This window comes from Corvus moneduloides, chromosome 3 (genome assembly GCF_009650955.1).
Source record: "Corvus moneduloides isolate bCorMon1 chromosome 3, bCorMon1.pri, whole genome shotgun sequence".
NCBI lineage: Eukaryota > Metazoa > Chordata > Aves > Passeriformes > Corvidae > Corvus > Corvus moneduloides.
The window spans coordinates 10,610,823-10,624,711 of NC_045478.1; the positions used below are offsets into that span (position 1 = coordinate 10,610,823).

The window sequence follows — 13,889 nt, forward strand, 5'->3', positions numbered from 1 at the left end:
TTATCCATGTGTGATGATAATCACTAGGTTTGCTTTTTACGGTTAAATTGTTAGCACAGTTGCTGGTATAGTTTAGGGCTTTGGGCTTTGCACTATTCCAAGAGATATTCCACATAGTTTGCAGTTTAAAGCAGGTCAGATATCATTTTCACATGATCAATTGTTCATGATGTAGTTTCTAGCTTCCCTTTAGACAACATGAAGGAATCTGCATATGTTTTTATTGTTTAGAGGCCACCTTAGTATTAAAAGAAAAAAAATATTGTAATGCAGTAAAACATTGCAGGATGGACCCCAGTTTAAATGGCCATGTTTCAACAAAACTTTACAGCAGGAGCATGTAATATCAGAAGAGGCATATGCATTTAGAAAAAAAAAGGAAAATAGTTTTGTGGACATTTACATTCTATGGAGAGAATTTTCTGTTCAGAGGGTTACATTTTTCTGTTAGTTTGTAAACATATTCATCACTCTATAATATTTTTCCATTAAAAAATGGGCTACATGACAGAGAAAAGTAGTCATAAGAAGTCCTTATGATGAAATAGGTCCAAATCCTCTGCTCCTGGGAGTTGAACCCAAGCCCTTTGGCATAACAGAGAGTAGCGATTCTTGTAAATGTCAGTGCTGATTAATTAGGGGCCTGGACTGAACATACCTATTGAAGTAAAGCTGTCATTTATTTCAGAGGGGATTTTGCTCCATCAAAAAGAAATGATCAAATATTATGTAGCTAAACCTAACAATGAATTTAGAAAATACTCGTTTCTGATATAATGAAGGGCCATTCTCCAAAGAAATTTTTCCCAGGAAAAAATGGCACAAGAGCCATACTCCGGAGGTGAAGACTATGGATTTTTCATCAGGCTCATTTAGACTGAATGTATTCCTGTTTCACAGAAGTTCTTCAGGTGTGGGACACCAATCCAAAGACTGACATCTAAGACCTTCTGGTTTGCAAAAGCAGCACTGCTGTTCTGTTACCTTCTTCCATTCATTTCCAGGGTGCTTCCAGACTATTAAGAGCTTATTTCTAGGGAGCATGACACTTTTCATATTAAATTACAGCTAAGGAACAGGAGAGAATCTTGATCACGTGAGATGAAGAAGTGAGAAACCTACAGTGTGAATTCTTAGACAAAGAGATTATTGGAGGAAATCCCAAGTTCATTTTGAAAAAAGGGAGATAGAGAAAAGGAGCAGGAAAATGAAGAATTATTATGAAATTGTCAGTAAATTATACATGTAAACATATGCATCTTAAAAATTATGCAGTTGCTGTGACTGCAATAGTGAAAGGTGATCCAAGGAGAAGGTGGCTTTTTTCACTATATGAACTCTGATTGTTTCTTGACTTACAAGTTTTACAAACACCCCAAGGATTACATGTTGTGTACTCCTGTGATCAACTAAATGTGGTAAAGTTTAGACACTAGCCCTCCATAAGGATGAGACTTCCTGGCACATCTATAAGGTTTACTAAGAAATTTTGCAGATAGTACAGAATTGGGATTTGCTGTGAGGTCCTGCAGAGACCTCAACAAATTAGAGGACTGGGGAACGAGAGGCTGGAGACCAGTGCTGTGGAAAGGGACCTGGGGGTCCTGGTCGATGGCAAGTTGAATATGAGTCAGCAGTGCCCTGGCAGCCAGGAGGGCCAAGCCTGTCCTGGGGGCATCAGGCACAGCATCACCAGCCGGGCAAGGGAGGGGATTGTCCCCCTCTGCTCTGCACTGGGGCAGCCTCACCTCGAGTGCTGGGGGCAGTTTTGGGTGCCACAATAAAAGAAAGATATTAAACCATTAGAGAGTGTCCAAAGGAGGGCCACAAAGGTAGTGAAGGGCCTTGAGGGGAAGCCATATAAGAAATGGTTGAAGTCACTTGGTCTGTTTGGACTCGAGAAGAGGAGATTGAGGGGAGGCCTGATTGCAGTTACAACTTCCTCATGGGGGAAAGAGGAGGGGCAGGCACTGATTTCTACTCTCTGGTGACCAGTGACAGGACCAGAGGGAATGGCCTGAAGTTGTGTCAGAGCAGGTTTAGGTTGGATATTAAAAAAAAAGGTTTTTCACCCAGAGGGTGGTTGGGCACTGGAACAGGCTCCCCAGGGGAGTGCTCACAGAACCAGCCTGACAGAGTTTAAGAAGTGTTTGGATGATTTTCTCAGGCACATGGTGTTATTGTTGTTGCTGTCCTGTACAGGGCAAGGAGTTGGATTTGATGATCCTTGTGTGTCCCTTCCAACTCAGAATATTCTGTGATTCTGTGATCTTTTCTTTGACTCTGGGGATTTTCAAAAAATTATTTTATTCGTTAGTATTTTAAGCTGATTTTGCTCTCCCTGAAAGCATTTGTATACTTGTCCTTACATAAAACATTTCTGCAGAGGTGTGGAATATTTTAAGACACCTCAGAAACATTCTTCCCTGGATTTGCCAATAGCAGAAGGATTCAGCAGATGGCAGGATGTGGCCACTTCAAGACAGCCAAGAATCTGGGCCCCCACCCTCCTTTCTGAGCATGTGTAACCAAGCTGTCTGTCTGTCAGACAGTGGGAGAGAGACCAGTGTGGGAACTGCATGTACTATTGGAAAGCTTTTTAATGAATATCACTGTCATAATTAAGAAATTATTTTTATGCATTTAAACAGAGGCCCCACTTATGTGCTGTATGAAATTCCTACTTTGCATCTCTGGAAATCATAGAATATTTCTTTGCATTGGCTAGGAACCCACAACTTAGCACATGTATTATGGCAAGTATGAAAGGATTTTTTTTATGATCCATTAAGATTAAGAAGTACAGGCACCCATTGCCAACAAGCACACCATCTAATCAGTCTTGCATTCCATTATTCTGTTTCATACTATTTTTGATGGGAAAATTCCACTGGGTGGGCCGTCATCCCTTTTATAAGTTAAGGAATAAAATAAACAAACAAATAACCCACTCACAACCCAGACTGATTCTAAGGCTCACGAGGTTCTCATATATTAACTGACTGCATCCCAAAGTAACATCTATTTAGCATTTGAGTTCAAATTATTTCAATGAAAATTAATGGCAGTTGTGCACATTTGGGAAAGTAAGGATAGACCCCAAAATACAACATTATTGCCTGCTTTTGATGGACTTGGAAGGCTTGTAACCCAGCTTTCTATCAGGGGAGAAATCAGTGATACAGAATATCTTAGAATAGTTTATTTATACTGTGTACAACAGTCACTGAACATAGGTGGTCATAGACTACATGCAGGCAAAACCTTATTTAGAAGTCTTAACCCAAAAGCTAATTTCAGGTTCTCAGGAAATAATTTTCACCAAGAACTAAATCTAATCAGAGAGCATAAGATAGTTTGAACTCCCTCATCATTTACAAAAGCTCCCCCACAAACCTGAACACCAAAAACTAACAGTACAACATTCCTTGAAAGTGCATGTATTCCTCATAGACTAAGAAAAGGAATGTGTAAGATTATATTTAACATGACCACCTGGTGACTCCGCTCCTACCATAACAAAAGAAAGTTATTATTTTAAAAGGTGCTTAAGACTTGCTGACTTTAGTGTAAGTAACTTTTATGTTCCATAAAGGATTAAAAACCCAAGTCCACTCACAAATAGGATCCAAAAGTGACCAGAATGTAGCCCCCAGGTGCAGTGCTGTTGGCATGAATATTCCTTAGGTGTGGAGGTGGAGTTCATGTGCCCACATTCAGTCATCTGCACTGCAGGGATCTCTATCTGAGCTTATTGCCAACAGTCTCTTTTTTGCCTGTGAAGAGAAACAGTTGCTTCTAAGGTGACAGTCTCATCCTGAAGTAGATGCCTGAACTAGATGTGGTAAGACTTCACTAACAATAAAAAACTCAGGCAAAGGGTACTGGCTGAGGCATGGTTTTCTATATTGCAGAGGCCTATATTTGGGTGAGATGAATCCCTCTGCTTGTGTTTGGGCAGTTTTCACATAGAGAAACAGCCCAGTTTTGATGTTAATGAGTGACTTGCTGTTGAAACCCTGGATTCTGAGAGTTTCAGCCTTTCAGTGCTGAGAGGCAGTGATCCTCAGAAACACACTGTATTCAATCCAAAACCCTGGGAAAAGTTTCCTAAATTGTGTGATAACACTGAGGTTGTTGCTGTGTAATTAAAAGTTATGTCACTGGGTGAAATATGTAGAAATGTAGAAAATTAGGTTTAGAACATATAGGTTATAATAGGTTACAACATGGAGGATTTTGGGTGTGGATTTTTGTCTTCTTTCTCCTTCTTCTTCACAAACCTGAATGTTCTGTCATTGGATTAAAAGTTCCACACTGGAGAACTTGAAAAGTTAGTAATTGGGTTGTAAGTAAAAACATATTTTATAATTGGTTAGTTTAGACTTTAAAAAGCTTGGAGAAGTAAAACTCACGGCCATTTCCCACCCTTCCAACAAAGAGGCACACGCTGTGCAGCTGTGTTACTGATAAGATATAATAAACAATAAGTCCAAACAAGAATACTCGATCTCCTGTGTCTCAATTCAAACTCTGAGTAAAAAGAACTCGAGATGTAAGAGAAAAAGTAATAGCTTGTCACCTAGTTTGTGCTTGGACTCAAGTAAGCTCTAAAAGAAAGATGTCTCTCAAATCCTCAGGGAGTTACAATGCTGGAGGACTCCCTGGGAGTCCCAACATGCTCCAACAAGAGAAGAATCTTGACAGAATGTTGCTATGGCATCTTTCAAAACACCAGGAAAAGGCCCCCACTATGTGTACAACTGTGACCATGTCTCCCTGGCAGAGGGAAGGTTATGTTCCCCTTTACCCTGTAAAATTCTGGAATGGCATCTCCCACAGGAGCTTGTAGCCCTGTTCACAGGGCTCTGACCTTCTTGCTGGAGATTTCTATCAGGCCAGAAGATTGAAACATTTCTTGAGCCAGAAAGAGAGAGCAGGTGTGACTCTGATATTTGATTGCTAGTAATTAAAGACTTGGGGGCATAGGCAGAATTGGGTGAACTGGGTTACAGGCAATTCTGTGAGAACTGTTTTACTGTTTGGCATGAGATAAATCTTGGCTAAAGTATATGAAATGCAAAAAAAAGAAAATATATATCTCAAAGGAGGAAAAGTATTTCATTTGAGAAGGAAATCAGTGAATATTGTAGTTTTGCAGCCCATGTCATTTTTAATAAAATCTGCAGGTGGCTTGCTTCTTGTATAGCCTAATGTTACAGAAAGCAGTCAACTGTGAAAGTGTAAAACTGGAATAAACCAATAGCAAATAAGCCCAAAGTTTAGACATTTAACTGACTCTACATTCACAGGGCAAGGATGAGATTGCTGTGAACACAGCCTACATAACTGGGAATTCTTTGCGTGTGTCCTTTGAATTTCAAGAGCAGAAAGTAGGAGTCAAGTTTATTAAAGCTGATAAGGGAGGTGGAAGATTTTGTAGGAGTGTGCTTGAGCATGCTGACCTCTCCCAGACTTCCTTCAGTTAGCTTTTTTGTGAGTCTCCAAATCCCAGAGGCTTTGGAGCTCGATTCTGAGGCTGTAGTAGGCTGTATTTAAGCAAATATTTGAATAGCTTTTCAACTCTTGTTCAAACACATGCATTGCTCAGCAGAAGTTCAAGGGTTAATAAAAGCACACAAACATAATTTATTATAAGTTTTTCCTTAATGTGTAGAATGAAGACATTTTCAGTAACATTTTAGCCATTTTGCAGCTCATACAATATAAAAAGGAGAAGTTTAGGTTGCATATCAATTATGAAAACACTGGATTTTCTGCTGCTTTGCACGGGAGGATCACAGTTCACTTTCTGGCAGGAAGAGCAACAGTCTCAGAGGTGCCCCTTCATGTTAGGGCTGATTTTACTCCATACCTGGAAACTACATAGCTCTGATTTTCACTGCAAAGGAGACTTTTATATTCTCCTTGGACATTTAGATCTTTCTCTGGAAAAATGAGTCCTATCCATATCAAAATTTGACATACAGAAATGACAATATTAAAAATCTATGGTGAATACATATTGCCATTATGTTAGTTAGTAATCAGGTCAGTAAAACCCTCATGACTGCTGCATCAGTTTCAGCAAGTGCTGAAATGCTGTATGGCAGTTTCTGGAAGGAATGTAAAAGTCTGCTGCATGGGAATGTAACTGCTTGGGGAATAAGGCACACTGTTTTGACCCAAGTTTGAATTTGTTCAGGACAGAAGAGTAAGTATTACAAAATTCCCTTAGGGGACTTGAATTTGTTCCATCTACCCTCATAATGTGGTCACTACTTGTCACTGGCTCGTCAGGTAGTGACAAGTGAAGTCTTGCTGAAGTGACACTATTAGTCACTTCAGTAGGACCCTACACATGGCTAGTGAAGTAAATGGAAGCGATCTACATATGTGGGAGAAGTAGCTGAACCTCAAAAGCACTCCAAAGGCTCATGTGGGTCATTTCAAAGCCTTTGCTGTCTTCTGGGGAGGGTGGGCATCTCATGGGAGCATTCTTATGAGAGATCAGATTGGCTAGAAAGAAATGTATTAGCAGCTGTTTGTGCAATATCCCAGGAATTCAGCTTATTTTCTCCTAATTATGGAACTTCAGGAAAGATTATGGTTTGAATTTAAAAACAAAATAAAAGTTCAGAAGTATCCTTATTTTGTCCAATTTGGCTAGGTAATAATCTTCCACCCACTCTAATGGGTGTTTATTGCTTCATTTTGTATGGGCTGGTGGCACTGGTACTAGCTAAAGATTCCTGTTTGTTAATTCTCTCTGATGGAGATATTCCCAAACTAAAAGACAGATGCAATTTTGATGTAGCTTAAATCTGTACAGCTCTCATTATATTGTTTCAACAGATTAAACCCAGAACTTTAGATTAAAATAAGCCTCAAACTTGGAACAAATGTAGGCAGAATTTTAGACTCAGTTTGATTTTCTGTTAATTTTTAAATTTAATTTCTAAGTTGCAACATTAAAAAGTGGTTTGTTGTTTCATGTGTATAAAAGCTGCTGTGTTACAATGGCTTAAGTACATATCATACCTTATTCAGATGTATCCCCTATATTTACTCTGTAAAGTTTATCCCATACAGATTGTTTATACCCAACTTTGTTAACAACAGAAAGTTTAACGATAAACAAAGAACCTTTACTCAAATAGTTTAGGCCAGGCATTTTTAAACTAACCTCCAACTTATAATTACTTTACCTTTATAATGGAACATGATGGCTAAACTTAGGTAAATAAAAATCATGTAATGTTTCTGTTTAACTTCCTTGATAGTAGAGATGAAAATTCTAGACTGAAATGATATTGTATGACATGAACCAACAGTCTGGCTAAATAGTCTTTTCCTTCTCTTTTGGCTGTCTGGATCAACTCTTTGATGAGTTCAGTAAAAAAGGACACAACTGATGGTAATCTCCTCTATGCTAATTTTACATGAGTGAAATTTTGCTGGCTTTGATTACTTTATTTCTGAGTTACCCCAGCGCAAGATTACTGAGGAGCTGAAGATGTCAGTCCTTGGTGTAAACAGGTGTAGCTTTAATGAAAGGATCATAGTCATGTGCCTGTAAACAAAGAGAGAAATAAAATTTTCTGTTTTATTTCTAATCTCAGAGTTACTGTTTACATGGTCTATTTAAATAAGAAAGTTCATGTATAATTCCATAAATAATAAACAGATATTTCAGGTACTTTGCCAGGGGGAGTATACTTAGCAAAGGGAAGGAATGCTGAGGTCCACCTGTAAAATTATTTGTTCTTATAAGCAATAACAGGCATATGTTCTACATCATATTTGGGCCCAGTCTCTGTGGCCCAGAACCAAAGTAAACACATTTTTCTGATGTAATTGTTTATTCTAGTTGAATTAGTGCAACACAGTCATAGCTGTGAGAAACATTTTATTTGGATCAGCTCTCAACCAGAGCTCAGAGAGGTTGCCTACCTGGCAAATCAGCAACAGTAGCTTGTTTTCGCAAAGTCCTCCAAGTTTTTTACTCAGAGGAGCATATAAAAACATTTTAAAGAATGGGTTGTGGTCCTTCTCCAGCTGACACTTGAGTAAATCAGAAGTAACTGCAGCGAAGTCAAATGCAGCCCTCCCAGTATATGTGAGATGGGCTTTATGTTCCACTCCCTTGCTGTTTCCCACTCTGACGTACTTGACACTCAGAAGAATGTACTCACACACTGTTTGGGCACACATGCCACAGCTTTTTTCCTGTCCCTTGATTTCCTTGTGCAAGTATTGGCTACCAGATGAATGTGTAGCAGTAGTAACAATAACACTACCTGGGTGCTTCACTGGAAATGCCTGCATTGCACTAACTACTCCTTTGGAATGATACAATTACTTTCCCCCTTAACTATCCTCATTCACATGCCTAAAGAGGGAGAGAAAGTAGGAAAAGAATGTAAAAATTTTCACCCAGCACAAGAACACCATGTGCTTTATACATGATACACCTTTGAAGAAAAAAGTGTAAAGTTACAATGGGAAGATTTTTTTTTTCAAAGATTTAAAAGTTCACCATAAGCTTCTAGAAATACTGAACTAAAAAATCTCTCTGTTTTGACTTTGGGAGGCTCATTATGTTTTAGGAAGATTAAAACCATGTATGCCTCTGCAGACAAGTATATTAAGAAATAAATAAGCCATTGTTGCTGCCTGTTCTGAGCTTCCCCTCCCCCCTCCCAAAGACATGTGCTCATAGCTCCTTTGTTCCAAGCGGGCAAAGCCAAATGTAACTCAGACTCTTCAGCAGTGTCTGATTGGCCGCTCACCCCGGGTCCGCCCCCAGTCCTCCCCTTTCCCCTTCTCCTAATAAAAGATGGTCGAGGGGAGGCAAAGGCTCTCTCTCAGCTCAGCTACTTTCCTGTAAACATCTCTGGTCGTCTGTCTCATTTGAAGGCTTCTAACTGCAGGGAATTGAGCGAGCAGGGAGCTATATTTCTCCCTCTTTGCTTCTGCTGATGGTATTTGCTCTGCAGCTGATTCAGGTACCGATTTTAGAGCTACTGAAGTGCTAGATTGCCCGTGCTACCTCTCAAGGCTGCTCGAGGCTTTCTAAGGCATTGAAATACAAGCGCTAGCCGGTATAAAGCTGAAAAGATACCTTCCGCATTTGGCGCCCAGCGTGCTATCTCTGAACTCCGGTTCTGAGAGATTTTCAGGGTGTCCCGGCAGCTGTGTCTGCTGGAGTTAGCTCTGCACGTCCTGCTGTGCCAGCTCTGTGTGGCGAGGTGTTACTTTTTGTGTAACATCGAGCCCAGAGCCTCAGCCTGTACCCTCCCCCACGCCACGTGGCGAGGGAACGGCTGGAAAGCAGAAGACCCTTCTCGCGTTTTTTTTTTTCTCCGGACCTGCTTTCCTGTGATAAATCCAGAATTCTGGTGAGTATTTCCCTGCTGGTTTAGGGGCTCCTGTCTTAAGCTGGTGCCGGTGCAAACTTTCTCTTTTTTTTTTCCTCCTTTTTGGCGAGTTGGGGTTGAGGTTTGGTGGTGCATTTATAATGGGATCTGAAGTTTCTGCACACCATAGAGAAATATACCACCAAGTTCAAAGCTACCTTTCTTTAACTGGGCATAAATACCCTAAAAATCTAGTTCAATCTTTTGTACAATGGCTTTTTCAGTACTTTCCTAATCTGACCTCCGAAGACATAAGATCTGCTGAATTTTGGGATAAGGTGGGGAGAAAACTCTCCTCTCTGAGGCGTGCAGGAGATGAAACAGTTTCAAAATTCTTTCCTCTCCTGTTACTAAGTTATACTTTGCCGGATAAAAAGGCAGTACATGAAAAGCCTCTGCAAAAACCCCCTGTTAATTCCCATATACCCTCTTCCAACCCCTGTGTCCCGGACCCCTCTTCCCCTACGCTGGAAAACACAGCTAGAGCAGACTGCTTCTCAGCACAGGAGAGCTATCGTCCTCCTGGCTCACCCGTGTTTCCTCAGCACCCTGCCTTGGATGGGAATCCGGAGCCCATCCCAGGACCTTCCCAACCCCTTTTCTCCACTCCCTTTTCCCCAGTTTCTAGCCCTCATGTTCAAGCGCGCGTAAAAACCCCTTCTCCCCTGATCTCTTTGTTCCCAGGGACAGCCATTGCCACGTGCTCGCAGGCCAGGAAAAAACCCCTCCCCCCAACCGCGTTTCTCCCAGTTTGTTTGTCCCCAGTAATGGCGGACGCAATGGTCCTTCCTCTCCAAACTACACCTCCCACAATCCCTTTCTCCCCCATCCCACAAATCCCTTCTTGTCCCCATCCCCTCCCACTCCTGCGTCACACCCTGACCCTGACTCCGCCCCCACAGCGTCGTGTTTCACCCCTCCCTCTGTTCCCGCCCACGGCTCAAGTGCCGCCCCTGCCTCCCACAACCCCGACCCCTCCCCTCCTCCGGCCGTGTCCCCGCCTCCACTCCCCGCCCCTGCCCCTCCACTCCCCGCCCCTGCTTCCCATTGTCCCGCCCCAGGTTCCCACAGTCCTGTGACTGCCCCTCTGAATCCAGGAACCCATGGCTACCAGGAAGTAACTCCAACTGCTTCTACTACACTCTCTTGTACTAGCAATGGAGCTAACCCTGACTGGAAACCCCTTTCTTATTCTGATATTAAGGATTTGTGCAAGGCAATTAAGGAGTTTGGAATGCATAGTAATTATTTTAAGAGCCTTTTAAGTGCTACTTTTGCAACTCACTTACTTGTACCTCATGATTTACTTACATTAATGCAAACTCTTCTCACACCTGGTGATTTTATGGTGTGGAAAAAGCAATGGAAAATAATTTTATCTGATTTATTAAAAATTTTGTGGCAAACTCCAGATAATTACCTGGATTTTGAAAACAATTATATCACATTAGATCTTTTATCTGGTGACAATAATATGGCAAATCCTCAAAAACAAGCAATGCTTATCCCTCGTCCAGTTCTTACTGAAATCACACGTGCTGCTGAAAAGGCCTTAACATTATTACCATCTCAAACTCCTAATTCTCATTATACCACCATCAAGCAATTGCCAAATGAAAATATTATTCACTTTTATAACCGTTTGTACGAAGCTGTCTCTTCCCAGGTCCCTAATCCTGACCTCCAACAAGCGCTCCTACTCGAACTTCTCCAAGTTAATACAAATGATGCTTGCAAACAAGTCATTCTCACTCTCCCGCTGTATCCTCCTCCTACTGTTGAATCCATCCTCGAAGTCTGTACGAAGAAGGTGCAGCTGAACACAGCTGCTCCCTTTTTGAAAAAAGTGGGGATGGTTGGGGAGGTTGTGGAGAATGTTACAGGTACAGGAGAAACTCAATCGCGCGGTAACTTTGTATGCTATCGTTGTCAGAAAAAGGGACATGTAGCTCGCAATTGCAGAGCAATTATAACTGCTGATAAAAACTCTCCAAAGACTGTTTCCCCAGGTCAACTGCAGGGAAACTAGCGACTCAACGCGTCCTAACAGCTCCGCGTTCAGACATAAATAGGGCTGCAGACAAAGCAACTTGGACTTCTGGACTCAGGTTTAAGGTAACCTGTGATAAAGCCCACCATTTCAACAACAACAAACAGACTGTAATACCCATTTCATTCCAGAATGTGGACCACATGCCAGAATTTACATACCTTTTTGTTATTGGGGACACTCGGGAAACACCTGCTGGGATAGAGGTTACACCCACACTGATGAAAGTGGATCAGAACGGGTGTTCTAACCTAATGGTACAATGTATATATCCACCGTATTTTATGCCTAAAGGTCAAGTCATTGCACAGGCCTTTCCACTGCCCAAATACCTGCCCACAGATGGTCATATCCCAGCCATCTGTTGGACTGAGGTTTTGGGAAACAACAAACCTGTAATAGAATGTAAGCTCCGTTACAAATCACATAAAATCAGTATAATGGGAATGTTAGACACAGGTGCTGATGTGTCTGTCATTCCATTTGATAAGTGGCCTACGCAATGGGAATTGCAATCTCAGGGCATCATACAAGGGATTGGAGGTACCCAAATTGCAAAGCAGTCCAAACACACCATCCAAATTGAAGGTCCTGAAGGACAAATAGCGACACTTCGTCCGTATGTCCTAGACACCAAATTCACCCTGTGGGGAAGGGATGCCATGTCTCAGTGGGGAACAAAAATTGATATCACGCCTAGGCATCAAAATTTTCCCTTGCAGGCCACTGAAGCAGAGTGCCATCCACATAAATTAACTTGGAAAACAGATGAACCCGTGTGGGTTAACAAGTGGTCGTTAAAAAAAGAAAACTTAGAGGCACTCAAAAACATTAGTGGCTGAACAATTGGCTAAAGGAAATATAGTTCCAACTAACAGCCCATGGAACACACCCGTGTTTGTAATACAAAAACCGGGAAAGAACAAATATAGGCTACTCCAAGATCTTAGAGAAGTTAATAAGGTTATTGAAGACATGGGACCCCTTCAACCAGGTATGCCATCACCTTCAATGCTCCCACAACATTGGCATTTAGCTGTTCTTGACATCAAAGATTGCTTCTTTCATATTCCGCTCCACCCTGCAGATGCCCCCCGATTTGCATTTTCTGTACCATCTCTTAATCGCGAAACTCCCATGGAACGTTATCATTGGCTTGTGCTTCCCCAAGGTATGAAAAATTCCCCAACTCTCTGCCAAGAGTATATTGCTAAAATTCTATCTCCCATCCGTGCCAAAGCAGAGAAGGCCATCATCCTGCATTACATGGATGATGTGCTGGTGTGTGCTCCCAATAATCAGTATCTCGAGCAGACACTTAACATGGTGGTTGAGGCCCTAGAGGCCAAGGGCTTTGAATTACAACCTGAAAAAATGCAGAGAACAAGCCCTTGGAAATACCTCGGACTCAAAATCACAGAAACCTCTATCACCCCAACACCTGTCACCATTAATAATAACCCAAAAACATTAGAGGAAGTGCAACAGATCTGTGGGACACTGAAGTATTTAAGGTCCTGGTTAGGACTCACCACAGAGGATGTAGCTCCTATTGCAAACCTAGTAAAAGGGGAAGGCGGTCCAGCATCCCCTCGATCCCTGACAGAAGAGGCAAGGCAGTCTCTCAAAAAGATACAAGAGCTCATTTCCACCAGACAAGCGCACAGGTATCAGCCCTCCCTACCTTTTAAGCTTGTCATTCTAGGGAAGGTACCACGCTTTCATGGCCTCATATTTCAGTGGGACAAAGAGCAGAAGGAACCCCTCATCATAATTGAATGGGTATTCCTTCCACTCCAACCTCCTAAAACCATCACACAGCCACAAGAACTAATGGCAAAAAATTATCATGAAGGGCAGAGCAAGGCTCCGCACCCTGGCAGGATGTGACTTTGCAAGCATCTATTTACCTGTAACAACTGACGCGTTAGATCACCTACTCCAAAATAATATAAATTTACAATTTGCATTAGATAGTTACTCAGGCCAAATCTCAAATCATTACCCAAAACATGACATGTTTAATCTGCCATTCTCTTTCATCCCTCGAGAGATTCAAAGTAGAAAACCCCTCGATGCGATTACCGTTTTTACTGATGCCTCAGGAAAAAGTAAAAAGTCCGCGGTCACATGGAAAAATCCAAAGACGCAAAAGTGGGAATCTGACATTGAGGTAATCCAGGGATCACCACAAGTAGCTGAACTAGCAGCTGTCGTTAGAGCATTTGAGAGGTTCAAAGAACCCTTTAATTTGGTCACAGACTCAGCATATGTAGCTGGAGTAACTGTTAGAGCTGAGCATGCTCTCCTAAAAGAAATCTCAAACAAGAAAATTTATGATTTACTCTCAAAATTAATTTATCTGGTTTCCCACAGAGAGCATCCCTATTTTGTCATGCATGTGAGGTCACATACAAACC

General features: G+C 41.6%; 1 long non-coding RNA gene across 1 annotated transcript in view; it reads right to left on the reverse strand.

Annotated features, from left to right (window-relative positions):
- Positions 1-7,366: 7,366 nt before the first annotated feature.
- LOC116442023 overlaps positions 7,367-13,889 on the reverse strand; it is a 56,346-nt gene continuing 49,823 nt past the window's right edge. The window contains exon 3 of the long non-coding RNA XR_004239348.1: positions 7,367-7,573. This is a non-coding gene — a long non-coding RNA (uncharacterized LOC116442023). The remainder of the gene's footprint in view (positions 7,574-13,889) is intronic.